Here is a 14,777-nt window from a genome sequence, read left to right as displayed (position 1 = left end):
AGGCAAGCATCCAGCAGAGGGCAGCAGAGCAGAGCTCCTGATTGGCAGTTCCAGGGAGATTTGTATACGTGCAGTGCGGTCAGCGTAAGTTGAAGGTGTACCTGCGCAAGTGACCCGAGGAGTTCGAGTGAAGGCAAGCATCCAGCAGAGGGCAGCATAGCAGAGCTTCTGATTGGCTGTTCCGGGGAGATTTGCATACGTGCAGTACGGTCTGCGTAAGTTGAAGGTGGTTTGTGAAGGGGCTGTTCTCGAGTGACAGCTTTACACGAAACACTACTCCTCCTCTAACCAAAAAAAAAGTTCTGTCCGTCGGATTGCTAAACTAACAAGTTTTTTTTTAGTTTTCAGTAGTTGGGAAGTTAGTTCAGTGGGAATGGAGGCTAGGGCAGTTGAATGTTCCTCCTGCAGAATGTGGGAGGAAAGGGTCACATCGAGTGTCCCTGCTGACTACATCTGCGGGAAGTGCACCTAACTCCAGCTCCTCGAGAACCGCGTTAGGGACCTGGAGCTGGAGCTGAATGAACTTCGGATCATTCGGGAGTCGGAGGGGGTTATTGAGAGGAGTTATAGGGAGGTAGTCACACCTCAGGTAAAAGAAGAAGGTAGACGGGTTACCGTCAGGGGAGGGAGAGGGAACCGGCAGGCAGTGCAGGGATCCCCTGTGGTCGTTCCCCTCTATAACAAGTATACCATTTTGGATACTGTTGCGGGGGACGACTTACCAGGAGTAAGCAATGGGGCACAGGTCTCTGGCACAGAGTCAGTCCCTGTTGCTCAGAAGGGAAGGGAGAAGAGGAACAGAGCACTTGTCATTGGGGACTCCATAGTTAGAGGAACAGACAGGAGGTTCTGTGGGAACGAAAGAGACGCACGGTTGGTGTGTTGCCTCCCAGGTGCCAGGGTTCATGATGTCTCTGATCGTGTTTTTGGGATCCTTAAGGGGGAGGGGGAGCAGCCCCAAGTCGTGGTCCACATAGGTACCAACGACATAGGTAGGAAGAGAGATGGGGATTTGAGACAGAAATTCAGGGAGCTAGGGTGGAAGCTGAGAGCTAGAACAAACAGAGTTGTTATCTCTGGGTTGTTACCCATGCCACGTGCTGGCAAAGTGAGAAATAAGGAGAGAGAGGAGTTGAACACGTGGCTACAGGGATTGTGCAGGAGGGAGGGTTTTGGTTTCCTTGATAATTGGGGCTCATTCTGGGGTAGGTGGGACCTCTACAAACAGGATGGTCTTCACCTGAACCAGAAGGGTACCAATATCCTGGGGGGGAGATTTGCTAGTGCTCTTCGGGGGGGTTTAAACTAATCCAGCAGGGGGATGGGAACCTAAATTGTAGTCCCAGTGTACAGGATGTTGAGAGTAGTGAGGTCAGGGATAGGGTTAAAAGTTTGAAAGAGGGCACCGGCAAGCAAGACGCTGGTTTGAAGTGTGTCTACTTCAACGCCAGGAGCATCCGGAATAAGGTGGGTGAGCTTGCAGCATGGGTTGGTACCTGGGATCTCGATGTTGTGGCGATTTCAGAGACATGGGTAGAGCAGGGACAGGAATGGTTGTTGCAGGTTCCAGGATTGAGATGTTTCTGTAAGAACAGAGAAGATGGTAAAAGAGGGGGGGGTGTGGCATTGTTAATCAAGGAATGTATTACGGCGGTAGAAAGGACGTTTGAGGACTCGTCTACTGAGGTAGTATGGGCCGAGGTTAGGAACAGGAGAGGAGAGGTCACCCTGTTGGGAGTTGTCTATAGACCTCCGAATAGTTCCAGAGATGTAGAGGAAAGGATTGCAAAGATGATTCTCGACAGGAGCGAGAGTAACAGGGTAGTTGTTATGGGGGACTTTAACTTTCCAAATATTGACTGGAAATACTATAGTTCGAGTACTATAGATGGGTCAGTTTTTGTGCAGTGTGTGCAGGAGGGTTTTCTGACACAGTATGTAGACAGGCCAACAAGGGGCGAGGCCACATTGGATTTGGTACTGGTAATGAACCCGGCCAGGTGTTAGATTTATATGTAGGTGTGCACTTTGGTGATAGTGATCACAATTCGGTTATGTTTACTTTAGCAATGGGCAGGGATAGGTATATACCGCAAGGCAAGAATTATAGCTGGGGGAAAGGCAATTATGATGCTATTCGGCACGATTTAGGATGTATAGGATGGGGAAGGAAACTGCAGGGGATGGGTACAATCGAAATGTGGAGCTTTTTCAAGGAACAGCTACTGCGTGTCCTTGATAAGTATGTATCTGTCAGGCAGGGAGGAAGTTGTCGAGCAAGGGAACCGTGGTTTACTAAAGAAGTTGAAGCACTTGTCAAGAGGAAGAAGAAGGCTTATGTTAGGATGAGAAATGAAGGCTCAGTTAGGGCACTTGAGAGTTACAAGTTAGCCAGGAAGGACCTAAAGGGAGAGTTAAGAAGAGCGAGGAGAGGACAAGAAAAGTCGTTGGCGGATAGGATCAAGGAAAACCCTAAGGCTTTCTATAGGTATATCAGGAACAAAAGTATAACTAGAGTAAGATTAGGGCTAATCAAGGATAGTAGTGGAAAGTTGTATGTGGAATCAGAGGAGATAGGGAAAGCGTTAAATGGATATTTTTCGTCAGTGTTTACACTGGAGAAAGACAATGTTGTCGAGGAGAATACTCAGGTACAGTCGACCAGGCTAGATGGAATTGAGGTTCAAAAGGAGGAGGTGTTAGCAGTTTTGGAAAATGTCAAAATAGATAAGTCCCCTGGGCCAGATGGAATTTATCCTAGGATTCTCTGGGAAGCCAGGGAGGAGATTGCAGAGCCTTTGTCCTTGATCTTTATGTCGTCTTTGTCGACAGGAATAGTGCCGGAAGACTGGAGGATAGCAAATGTTGTCCCCTTGTTCAAGAAGGGGAGTAGAGACAACCCTGGTAATTATAGACCTGTGAGCCTTACTTTGGTTGTGGGTAAAATGTTGGAAAAGGTTATAAGAGATAGGGTTTATAATCATCTTGAAAAGAACAAGTTGATTAGCGATAGTCAACACGGTTTTGTGAAGGGTAGGTCATGCCTCACAATCCTTATTGAGTTTTTTGAGAAGGTGACCAAACAGGTGGATGAGGGTAAAGCGGTTGATGTGGTGTATATGGATTTCAGTAAGGCATTTGATAAGGTTCCCCACGGTAGGCTATTGCAGAAAATAAGGAAGTATGGGATTGAAGGTGATTTAGCGGTTTGGATCAGTAATTGGCTAGCTGAAAGAAGACAGAGGGTGGTGGTTGATGGCAAATGTTCATCCTGGAGTTCAGTTACTAGTGGTGTACCGCAAGGATCTGTTTTGGGGCCACTGCTGTTTGTCATTATTATAAATGACCTGGAAGAGGGTGTAGAAGGACGGGTTAGTAAATTTGCAGATGACACTAAGGTCGGTGGAGTTGTGGATAGTGCTGAAGGATGTTATAGGATACAGAGGGACATAGATAGGCTGCAGAGCTGGGCTGAGAGGTGGCAGATGGAGCTTAATGCGGAAAAGTGTGAGGTGGTTCACTTTGGAAGGAGTAACAGGAATGCAGAGTACTGGGCTAATGGCAAGATTCTTGGTAGTGTAGATGAACAGAGAGAACTCGGCATCCTGGTACATAAATCCCTGAAAGTTGCCAGCCAGGTTAATAGGGCTGTTAAGAAGGCATATGGTGTGCTAGCCTTTATCAGTAGGGGGATTGAGTTTCGGAGCCACGAGGTCATGCTGCAGCTGTACATAACTCTGGTGCGGCCGCTCCTGGAGCACTGCGTGCAGTTCTGGTCACCACATTATAGGAAGGATGTGGAAGCTTTGGAAAGGGTTCAGTAGAGATTTACTAGGATGTTGCCTGGTATGGAGGGAAGGTCTTACGAGGAAAGGCTCAGGGACTTGAGGTTGTTTTCGTTAGAGAGGAGAAGGCTGAGAGGTGACTTAATAGAGACATATAAGATAGTCAGAGGGTTAGATAGGGTGGACAGTGAGAGTCTTTTTCCTCGGATGGTGATGACTGACACGAGGGGACATAGCTTTAAATTGAGGGGTGGTAGATATAGGACAGATGTCAGAGGCAGTTTCTTTACTCAGAGAGTAGTAGGGGTGTGGAACACCCTGCCTGCAACAGTAGTAGACTCGCCAGCTTTAAGGGCATTTAAGTGGTCACTGGATAGACATATGGATGAAAATGGAATAGTGTAGGTCAGATAGGCCTCAGATGGTTTCACAGGTCGGCGCAACATCGAGGGCCGAAGGGCCCGTACTGCGCTGTAATGTTCTATGTTCTATGTAATGTTCTGTGTTCTAATGCAAGCCTAAGACTTCAGCAGATTGACTATTCAACCACGGGGGCCCGAAATAAACTCTCCTTGCCTGAAACCTCCTTTGTACACTTCTAGCTGGAGCGTGATCAGTCCCGGCAACACTGGCTGAACTTTTTCTTCCTCATCTAGTGCTCTGAGAATCACCACTGCCGGGCCAGTCAACAGCAAGTTGTTCGAAAAACATTGGACCTCTTTGCTCCTGAAAAATAAATACTGAGAGGGCTGACCTGCTGGGGTTTCTTTTTTAAGTTCTGAAGAGGTTTAACAGGGGGAGCAATTGTTTTCATTTGTGAGAGTGTCTAAACTAGGGACCAGAAATAGAGACCCTCATACCCAAAGATGGGAATTACTGCATGGAATAATTGAGGCAAATAGCAGGGATACCTGGAAGGTGAAGGTAAAGAATAAAAGTATATAGAAGAGGGGCATGGTAGTACAGTATGTGTGTGTGGGGGGAAGTGGTAGCACAGTGGTTAGCACAGTTGCTTCACTGTTCCAGGCTACCAGGTTCGATTCCCGGCTTGGGTCACTGTCTGTGCATTGCCTGCACATTCTCTCCGTGTCTGCATGGGTTTCCTCCGGGTACTCTGGTTTCCACCCACAGTCCAAAGATGTGCAGGTTCAGTGGATTGGCCGTGCTAAAATTTCCCTTTGTGAACAAAAAGGTTGGGTGGGGTTACTGGGTTGCGGGGATAGATTGGAGGTGTGTGCTTGGGTGGGCTGCTCTTTCCAAGGGCCGGTGCAGACTTGATGGGCTGAATGGCCTCCTTCTGCACTGTAAGTTCTATGATTCTGTGACAGGGTGTAAGGTTTGCTGAAGAGAATGGGAGGAGCTTCATATGGAGCTTCAAACCGGCACAGATTAGTGAGGCTGTAACTTCAATGTGAACTTGTCATTCAGTTACACAGATCTGGTCGTCAGTCGGGAAATTCTTACAGGGTTCTGCAGGCTGATCGCTCGCTCTCTCCCCAATTCTCTGGGCCTCTCTCTCTCTCTTTCTTTCTTTCTTCCTGGCTGAATTCCCTGATGGCTTTCAGGCCTCTTCCCTCTCCTGGGAAACCGTAGAGCTCTTAAATTAAAGTGAAATGCAACAGATGCTGGACATCTGAAATAAAAACAGAAAATGCTGGAAAAACACAGCTGGTCTAGTGGCATCTGTGGCGAGAGAGACTCTGGAGAAGGGTCAAGCGGACTTGTAACTTTGGCTGAGATTTTCCAGCCTTGTCGTGGTGGGACAACGCCCCCCCCCCCCCCCCCCCCCCCCCCCCACTCCCCCGACTGCCCAACCACAGGAGATTCACCAACCCAGCCAGATCATCTGTGACCAGCCAATCCTGGCGGTGAGCCAGGCTGGAAACCCCTCCCTCTGTTTCTCTCTTCACAAATTATGCCAAACCTTCTTAGTTTGTCCAGCATTTTCTATCTTTATTATCTTAGCGCTTTTCCCCTCCTTTAGCAGCTCTCAGGGATCCCTCCCTCTTTGTTTTTTCTCTGTCCTTTGCCACAGATTTCCGGGATCTCCGCAGGCACCTTCCTTCCAATTTCCTGTGCTCTATGCAGCCAATGTTGCTGCCGGTGTCGCTCTCAACCCGGTTGATCCTGCGCATTCACTCTGCCTGTACACTTCCAAATTTAGTTGTCACCTTATTGCAGGTCGTGGTGTTGTCCCTCTCTCAACTCTCATCTTATGGTATCTTCTGTCCCTCGCTGGGGTCCCTCACACCATCCCACACACAACAAATGTCTCAGTTTCCATGGGTCCTCTACTCTGCTTTTCATTCACTGTTATGTTCTCCTGGTTATTTACACTCCATTTGTAGTATTTTTTAAAATTTTGCTTGAATCACTGTTATCTTTTGACTTCTCCAACTCAGCCATGGGGAAGCCTAGCTCCCAGGCCCCCTGAGTAAGGGTTGTCACTTGCCACAAAATTCAGATAGCCTGCCTGGGGAAAGAATAAATACAGGAAACTCTCCAGTTTATTTCATTATCCCATTCAATCTTCCTCACATTTCATAGAATTATCATAGAATTTACAGTGCAGAAGGAGGACATTCGGCCCATTGAGTCTGCGCCAGCTCTTGGAAAGAGCATCCTACCCAAGGTCAACACCTCCACCCTATCCCCATAACCCAGTAACCCCACCCAACACCAAGGGCAATTTTGGACACTAAGGGCAATTTATCATGGCCAATCCACCTAACCTGCACACCTTTGGACTGTGGGAGGAAACCGGAGCACCCAGAGGAAACCCACGCACAAACGGGGAGGATGTGCAGACTCCGCACAGACAGTGACCCAAGCCGGAATCGAACCTGGGACCCTGGAGCTGTGAAGTAATTGTGCTATCCACAATGCCACCGTGCTGCCTTTAAAACATGACACTAAACTTCATTGGCCAAATAAATATACCAAACAGTGAGAAATTATATGTTTAGTGGTGATGACATATTGTTTTAGAAGTTTCTAAGCTCAAGTATGCTCATATAATAGAAAATAATCAATTGTTTGCAGCAATACTTACCTGTTTCTCAGTGTTTCAGAAGCTCCCTGGCCTGACTATACACACTTCTAAAAGCTACGAGCTCCCTGATTTGAGCAAGAGAAGTAAATACCTTCATAATGAGGATCAAACAACTTTCAGCAAATTTGCTTCAAATTGTTAAAATGTGCCAGTGTAGCATATTTGAACAAATTGATCCCATTCACAGAAGGGTTGGGAAACAGAGGAGTTGGATGTAAGGTGAATGGCAAACTAACCAATGGTGACATGAGGAAAATATTATTTTTCATAGTGAGCGTTTGGGGTCTGGAAGGAACTGCCTGAGAGTATGGTGGAGGCTGATTCCACTGTGGCTTTCAAAAGGGAACTGGATCAGCACCTGAAGAGAAAACGATTACAGGACCTCGGGGTAAGGACAGGACAATGGGACAAGGTGAGTTGCTCTTATAGAGAGCCAGCATGCACAGCACAGACCCAACAGCCCCCTTCAGTGTTTTAACCATTGACACGATACCACAGTGGTTAGCACTGTGGCTTCACAGCACCAGGGTCCCAGGTTCGATTCCCGGCTTGGGTCACTGTCTGTGGAATCTGCACGTGTCTGAGTGGGTTTCCTCCGGCTGCTCCTGTTTCCTCCCACTAGTCCCGAAAGACGTGCTGTTAGGTAATTTGGACATTCTGAATTCTCCCTCTGTGTACCCGAACAGGCACCGGAATGTGGTGACTAGGGGCTTTTCACAGTAACATCATGGCAATGTCAGCCTACTTGTGACAATAAAAGATTATTATTATTATTAGACATGGGTGCAGTGGGTAGCATCCCTGCCTCTGAGCTTGAAGATCAGGGTTCAAGCCTGGGATGAATGTAGGAAACTGTGGTGCATTATATTTTATATTTGTTGTAGTAATGTTCTTAAAAACCATGGTTTAAGAAACATAAAGTCAGTATATCTGCTAAAGCTGTGACAAAGGGGTCATAAAATTGAGGTAATCATTGTTTCAACCATTAACTTATTGGCCAATGGAACATTGTTTTGATTTTAGAGGACCCCTGGGGTGTAGATAATTTGAGGAGCAGTACTTTGTCCTGGAAAAACAGGCCATGGGACATCATAGTGTGAGACCACCAAAGAATACCTTTTGATGTAATAAAGGGGTAGAGCCAGGTGTGCCTGTAGATTGCAGTTTGTCATAAGGATTTAGTCTCACAAGACTGGGCTTCAGCTAGCTCCTATTAGGTTCTCTCCAGGGTCTTTACACAGAGAAAATCAAGTAACCCGGATTGTTAACTTTACTTATAAATGGTCTTTGAACTATATTGGTTTACTTAATTACAATATATACAGTTGCAGATGTAGGGAGTAAGTTAAAGTTTTTCTTTTTATTAAGAAGTGTTTTAACTGTTAACTGTAAAGCTGTTACTTTTCATTGATCCAGTGTTTAAATTAACGTGTGTTTTAACATAAAAGATATCTATTGGTCAGTGTTACCACTCCTGTGGTGAAGCAGCCTTTCCTCACAGTTTTACAAATTGCAAATTGTACGTGTCCAGGATATGAATAAATCTCATTCCAGGATTTGAAGGCCAAGGAAGGTACATGCATAACATGGTCAAACAGGTTGACTATCAATTATTTCACAGCCGCCTGAGCTAGTGCATGGTACATTCCTGCCCTACTTGATTTGGAGTTGCAACAACCCCAGGACTAGTTGCCATCCAGATGGGTTTCGGGCTTTGAACAGCCCATCGATGGTGGAGATGCAGTCACAGAGCCAGGGACTGCATGAAGGGTTGTCGGCAAGCATCTAGCACCTACAGGCACAGGTGAAGGAGTCCAATTGGGTGCAGGAGCAGGATATGGTGCTGGGCAAGCATGCCACCCAGGCCAACACCGCACGGGTGGCGTCCATGGTGGAGGCCTTGAGAGGGCGCAGGTTTGGCCATGGATCAGCATGTCCAAGGCCTGTGACAATCTGTGCAGGCGGTAGCCGAGGCCCAAGTCAGGGTTGCCCATCAGGCAGCCATGTGCCAGAGCCACTTGGACATTACAGTAGCACTCCTGAGCGTGGCCCAGTCACAGCACGCCATGGCTGAGAGCATCGGCGGCATTGCCCAGGTGCTGGCTAAAGTGGCACAGACACAAGAGGGAGGTGGCCTAGTCCCAGAGGAGATTTCGCAGTCACTGGCTGATATGACACAGTCAGATGGTGGTGGCACAGTCACAGGTTGATTTGGCGCAGTCCAGAACCGAGGTGGTCCATGGCCGTGAGCGTGCGGACCCTGATCGAGAAAAAAAAAAAATTGCTTATTGTCACGAGTAGGCTTCAATGAAGTTACTGTGAAAAGCCCCTAGTCGCCAAATTCCCGGCGCCTGTCCGGGGAGGCTGGTACGGGAATCGAACTGTGCTGCTGGCCTGCCATGGTCTGCTTTAAAAGCCAGCGATTTAGCCCAGTGAGCTAAACCAGCCCCTAAGGCAGCAGGCCTCCAAGACTGGTGGCAGCAGGTGATGGGGGAGCCTCAGGGGTTAGCTCTGCTTGCACCCCCGTCCCACTGGAGTAGCCCAGGGAACATCGGGCACCCCGAGGAAGGAGGAGGTGATGGGACCCGTGCTGGTCTCTGCAGGGGAGGCGCCGGAGCACCGCAGCACCTCGGACTTCCCCTCCCCTTCCCCTGGCGCATCTGCTGAGCAGCGGGCAGAACAGGGTGGAACCACGCAACTGGGATGCCCGAGCAGCAGCAGGGCCCATCCAGGCCCGTACCCCCCAAAGGGGACCCAGGTCACAGGGTGGGAATCACAGCCGGCTGCCTCTACTCCTGATAAACGGTAGGGGATCCACCCAGACATTGCGGTAGGGCCCGTAAGGCCAGAAAGTTGGATACCAGTTCAGTTGGCAAGGGTGCAGGGCACAGTTTAGAGATAAGGGGCGGAATTCTCTAATCCCGCGGCAGAGTGTCCACGCCGTTGTGAACGCCCTCGCGTTTTCTGACGGCGTAAACGGGCCGACCCTATGACTAATTCTGGATCGCAAAAGGGGCCAGCACGGCACTGGAGCGGTTCATGCCGCTCCAGATGATGATCCTGGAGCGAACTGGGCACGCGCAGTGCCGTCCTTCAACGTGCCGGCCCCGACGCAACATGGCGCAGGACCACAGGGGCCGGCGCGGATGAAACCAGGCCCCCAGCCAGACAGGCCAGCTTGCCGATCGGTGGGCCCCGATCGCGGGTCAGGCCACATCGGAGCCACTCCCCGGGGTCAGACACCCCCCCCCCCCCCACCCCCACCCACAGGCCGCCCCCCCCCCCCCCCCCCGATCCTTCCACGCCGTGTTGCCGCCCGCTGAGAGCAGGTGTGGGCGGCGCCGGTCGGACTCGGCATTTTCATGACGGACGCTCGGCCCATCCCGGGCCATGAATCGGCGGGCCGGCCGCAAAGAGCGGCCTCTGACCGGCGCTGGGCCAACCACGCCAGCGCCAATGGCGCCGATTCTCCGCTCTGCGGAGAGTTGCGTGCCGGCATCGGGCTGGTATGGCGTGACCCGCGCCGGTCGCAGAGATTCTCCAGCCAGGCCCCTGGCTGAGAGAATCCCACCCAGGGTCTAGGGCAGGTATCTGTAAATATGTGGTCACATTAAACACCTTTGCACAATGTTATAACCTGCCTCGGTGTTCTGTCAGATGTGTATGTGGGGTGGGCTTGGCCCAGGGACCGCAGTTCAGTCGTCCCGGTGTCCCACCCGCTCCCTCCCCTCCTCTGCCACCATCACCACCATCGGCCCCCACCCCCCGCTCCGCCACCCCAGGGATTCGATGGGACAGTGTGATGCAATGGCGAGCTTGCATGCAGGGATCAACCAGATGGATGGTGGAAAGTTCTACCGTGGGCAGGAGACAGACGTCAAACGATGTGGAGGACCAGGGCCCATCACAGAGCAGGCCATCGTCATCCTCCATCCCATTGACCATACCCATTGTTACTGCCACTCAGGGCCTCCACCCCAAGTGCGGCAGCTAAGGGGTTGCAGGTGGAAGGGTGGGAGGGTGGTGAGTGTGGGGGCTTTACTTGTGCCCCTGGCCAGTCCCGCCCCCCCCCCCCCCCCCCCAGTTGGTGAACCTGGAGGCGATCAGAGCGCCCTGTGTGTGCTGGCCCTGGCACACACGTTGTGCAGCCTCCCGTGCCTCTGCCCGAGCCCCATGTCCTGCTCATACTCACCTTCCTCCCACATCTTTCTAGTCGGACAAGGACTGGTGTTCATCCTCCTCCTCCAGCATGTTACCGCTCTACTGCGTGATATTGTGGAGGATGCAGCAGGCCGCCACGATGCTGGCGACCCTCCCAGTGCCATACTGGAGGGCCCCTCCAGAGAGGTCCAGGCACCTGAACTGCATCTTCAGGAGGTCAAAGCACCGCTCGATCACACACCTGGTCGCTGCATGGGCGTCGTTGTAGTGGGTCTCCGCGTGGGTCTGTGGCGTTCGGTTGGCATGATCAGCCATGACTGCAGCGGATATCCCCTGTTACCCAGGATCCAACTCCCAGCCGGGAGTATGCCTTCAAGAGGCCAGGAATCACCAAGTGTGCCAGGATGAAGACATCGTGCACGCTGCTCGGGTAGCAGGCACAAATGTGCATAATGTGCATCTGATGGACACACACCAGCTGCATGTTCATTGAGTGAAACCCCTTTCAGTTTTATAAAGCCGCCTGTCATCTGCAGGTGCTCGTAGGGTGACATGCATCCCCACACTCACCACCCTCCCACCCGCAAACCCTTAGCTGCCGCACTTGGGGTGTAGGCCCTGAGTGGCAGTAACAATGCGTATGGTCCATGGGCCGCCTGGACCCTGGGCATCTCAACAATGGCAGTGAACCCCGTTGCCCGGGCATCCTGGTGGGTTTGGTCCACATGGAAATGGATGTATTGCGGCACCTGGGCATATAGGGTCTCCGTGACGGCGCGTATGCACCTGTGCACCGAGGTCTGAGAGAATCCGGACAGGTCCCCACTCGGCGCCTGGAAGGAGCCCGTGGCGTAAAGGTTCAAAGCGACCATCACCTTGACGACCACCGGGAGCAGGTGTCCTCCCCCATACCCCCGCGGTGCCAGGTGTGTCATCATCTGGCAGATGTGTTGCACTGAATCTCTGCTCATCCGGAGTCTTCAACTGCATGTCCGGTCCGGCAGATCCTCGAATGACAGGTGGTGCCAGTTCACAGGTGGCCTCATGCAGCGTCTCCTTTGCACCTCCTCAACCTCCTCCTCCTCAGCCTGTTGGGCAGCCGGCTCGCCATCCTCAGTGGCTGCCTCCTGTTCCTCTGGGGCAAGCTCTGCCGCTGTGGCTTTGTCCTCCTCCTCGAGCAGCTTCAGGTGGTACAGCCGCAGTGCATCCCACAGGACTGCGGCGACTCGGAGGATGGCCACCATTGCTGGTAGCATTCCAATAGCCATTGTCTACAGGGGGTGAAAGACCGACATGTTAGCATGGTTCAGACTCCCGTCCCCAATCAGATCCAATGGGCTATATGGTGGCCCTGGTTGGCACTGCGGACTCTGCTCCTACATGTTCCACCCCTCCCCCATACCTGCACCCCTGGCCCTGTCGATGCCCGGCATCATGGGGGCCTTTGGCTCTGGTGCCCATGCCTGCTGCCAGGGATACCATCGGCTGCCATTGCCCATAGCAACGATAAGCTCAGTGGTCCCCAAACGGCACCCCCCTGTAGGGGCTACTGTGGGCGTTGCCCTTGGACATGAAGCCCCACCAGCGGGTGTTGGCCGCTTATAGAACATAGAACATAGAACAGTACAGCACAGAACAGGCCCTTCGGCCTTCAATGTTGTGCCGAGCCATGATCACCCTACTCAAACTCATGTATCCACCCTATACCCGTAACCCAACAACCCCCCCCCCCCCCTTAACCTTACTTTTATTAGGACACTACGGGCAATTTAGCATGGCCAATCCACCTAACCCGCACATCTTTGGACTGTGGGAGGAAACCGGAGCACCCGGAGGAAACCCACGCACACAGGGGGAGGACGTGCAGACTCCACACAGACAGTGACCCAGCCGGGAATCGAACCTGGGACCCTGGAGCTGTGAAGCATTTGTGCTAACCACCATGCTACCCTGCTTTGTGGGGGTTATGTAAGAGGGTGGAGTTGGGGGCTGGGGGCTGGGGTGCGGGGGTGGTGGATGAATGGTGGGGGCTGGGTTGAGGGGATGGTAGGGTAGGGGCACCCATACAGCTGATGGCACCTTGCAGAACTAGGGGCCAAGGTGGTTGGTCAGTGGAGTGGGTAGCAAGGTGGCTGCATTGCAGGCCGAGGCAATGGTGGTATGTGTCCCCAAACTGCTCCAGCCCCATTGGGGCATCACTCCGGCCCACGACCTGTCCACCCATCAACCTGACCAGTGTCTGGACGGGCACCCCATGGTCCTGCCTCTCCGTGTTTTACCTCCTCTCTCACCCATCGGCCATGGCGCCTGTTTCACGATTTTTAGAAGCACAAGTAGCCATCGCGAATTCCCCCCGGGGTGACGGAGAATCACGGAGGCCCCAGAGAAAACCGAGTTAGGCTGCTAATGATATGCCAATGGTGTTTACTGTACGGGCTGAGGGGAACGCACTGATGCTGCTGTCAAGGCCCTGGAGAATTGCGATTTGGTGTCAAACCAGCGGCCGCCATGATTTCAGCGTCAGAACCAATTCTCCCGCCCAATCGCGTTTCCCGATTCCGGCGTCAGCCAACAGAGAATCCCGCTCAGGGTGTTTGATGCTCTGGGAAGACTTCTAGCTAATATTTTACTGAATGTTAGGCCTTCAGTTGGGTACTTTCTCTTCCTTCAGCTTATAATGATCTTTATTGCAGGCTCATAAAGACAGCAGGCAACCGGCAACAGTGAGAGGTAGAAAACACAGCTCCTCTTCCTACGAATGACTAGAGGCTTCTGGCAAGTTGTCCACTTTTTCTGCGGATTCAGGGTTATTTCAAGTTTGCAGGAAGGATGTGCTAGGCAGTCACTGGTTTTTGAACAATAAAGCAGTTCTTAACTTTAGCTGTTTGAGAGAGAGAGAGAATGTCCCTTTCACTTCTCCCAAGTTCTCTCAACAAGCATCACGCAGGAACCAATCACTGACTGTTGTCAGCCAGAACACCATACCTGTTCAACCCACCGGTTGCCACCTATCTACTCAACCCGACTTCTTCCAAAGCTGGTTCCTAAGATTCACACGGCGCCAATGTTTTTCCTCTCCAAAATACAAAAGCTAGGAATACAATGTCCTGACAAACAGGCTGCTTAATGGCATATTCTGAATATGGGTCCATGGACAAAAAAATAACAAAATAAAATGGGAGCAAAGGAAATAAACAGGAAGGATTCTTACAATTTGTACATCCTTCCACATGGCAGTTTGGAAGAGTGGGAGAGGTTCCTCCTCAGCCATGCAAAGTAAATAAATTGGAGCCTCTACCATCACTATCCATAGCTCCAAGTTAGAAGGTACATATATATGTTGGCTCAGTTGCCTGGACACCCAATATGGATCAGTTAGGCCCCAACAACACAGGGTTCGATCCCTGTTCTGGATGAGGGGTATACGGGCCATGCTTACTTGACCTATCCGTGGGGAAGAATGTGAGTCGGACCTACGTTCAGGCAGAGAACCAAAGAACCAGAAGTAAATAAACTCTCTCATAAGTTCCACAAGGTGCTTGGCTGTTCTTCCCTCAGAAACTCAGCAGTTCCAAACTAACTAAAATCTGTTCAATTGATGAATAAATCTGGGGGCGCATTAAGTCAAGCTAGTTTTTAAATCCCACGTGACAGAACAAAGGGCAGGAAATCAAAGTAAATGCTTGTTACTTTAGTCACAAATCTATTCCCCTCATTTCTGTATTTTCTTAGTCTCTCAGCACTCACATCCCATAACTAGCCAGTGCCTTAGAACATAG

The 14,777-nt window shown here is 51.1% G+C and overlaps 1 protein-coding gene and 1 long non-coding RNA gene across 2 annotated transcripts in view; one reads left to right on the top strand and one right to left on the bottom strand.

Moving 5' to 3' along the window:
* Positions 1-14,777, bottom strand: part of LOC119964903 (astrotactin-1-like) — a 3,158,558-nt gene that overhangs the window by 200,078 nt on the left and 2,943,703 nt on the right.
* LOC119964908 lies at positions 162-13,956 on the top strand. The gene is made up of 3 exons (XR_005460391.1): positions 162-215; positions 7,109-7,225; positions 13,692-13,956. It is a non-coding gene; the product is annotated as an uncharacterized LOC119964908 (long non-coding RNA).

The sequence above is a fragment of the Scyliorhinus canicula genome, chromosome 4 (genome assembly GCF_902713615.1).
Source record: "Scyliorhinus canicula chromosome 4, sScyCan1.1, whole genome shotgun sequence".
Lineage (NCBI taxonomy): Eukaryota > Metazoa > Chordata > Chondrichthyes > Carcharhiniformes > Scyliorhinidae > Scyliorhinus > Scyliorhinus canicula.
Note: the sequence above shows the minus strand (reverse complement) of the source record. Positions and strands in the feature narration are given on the sequence as shown.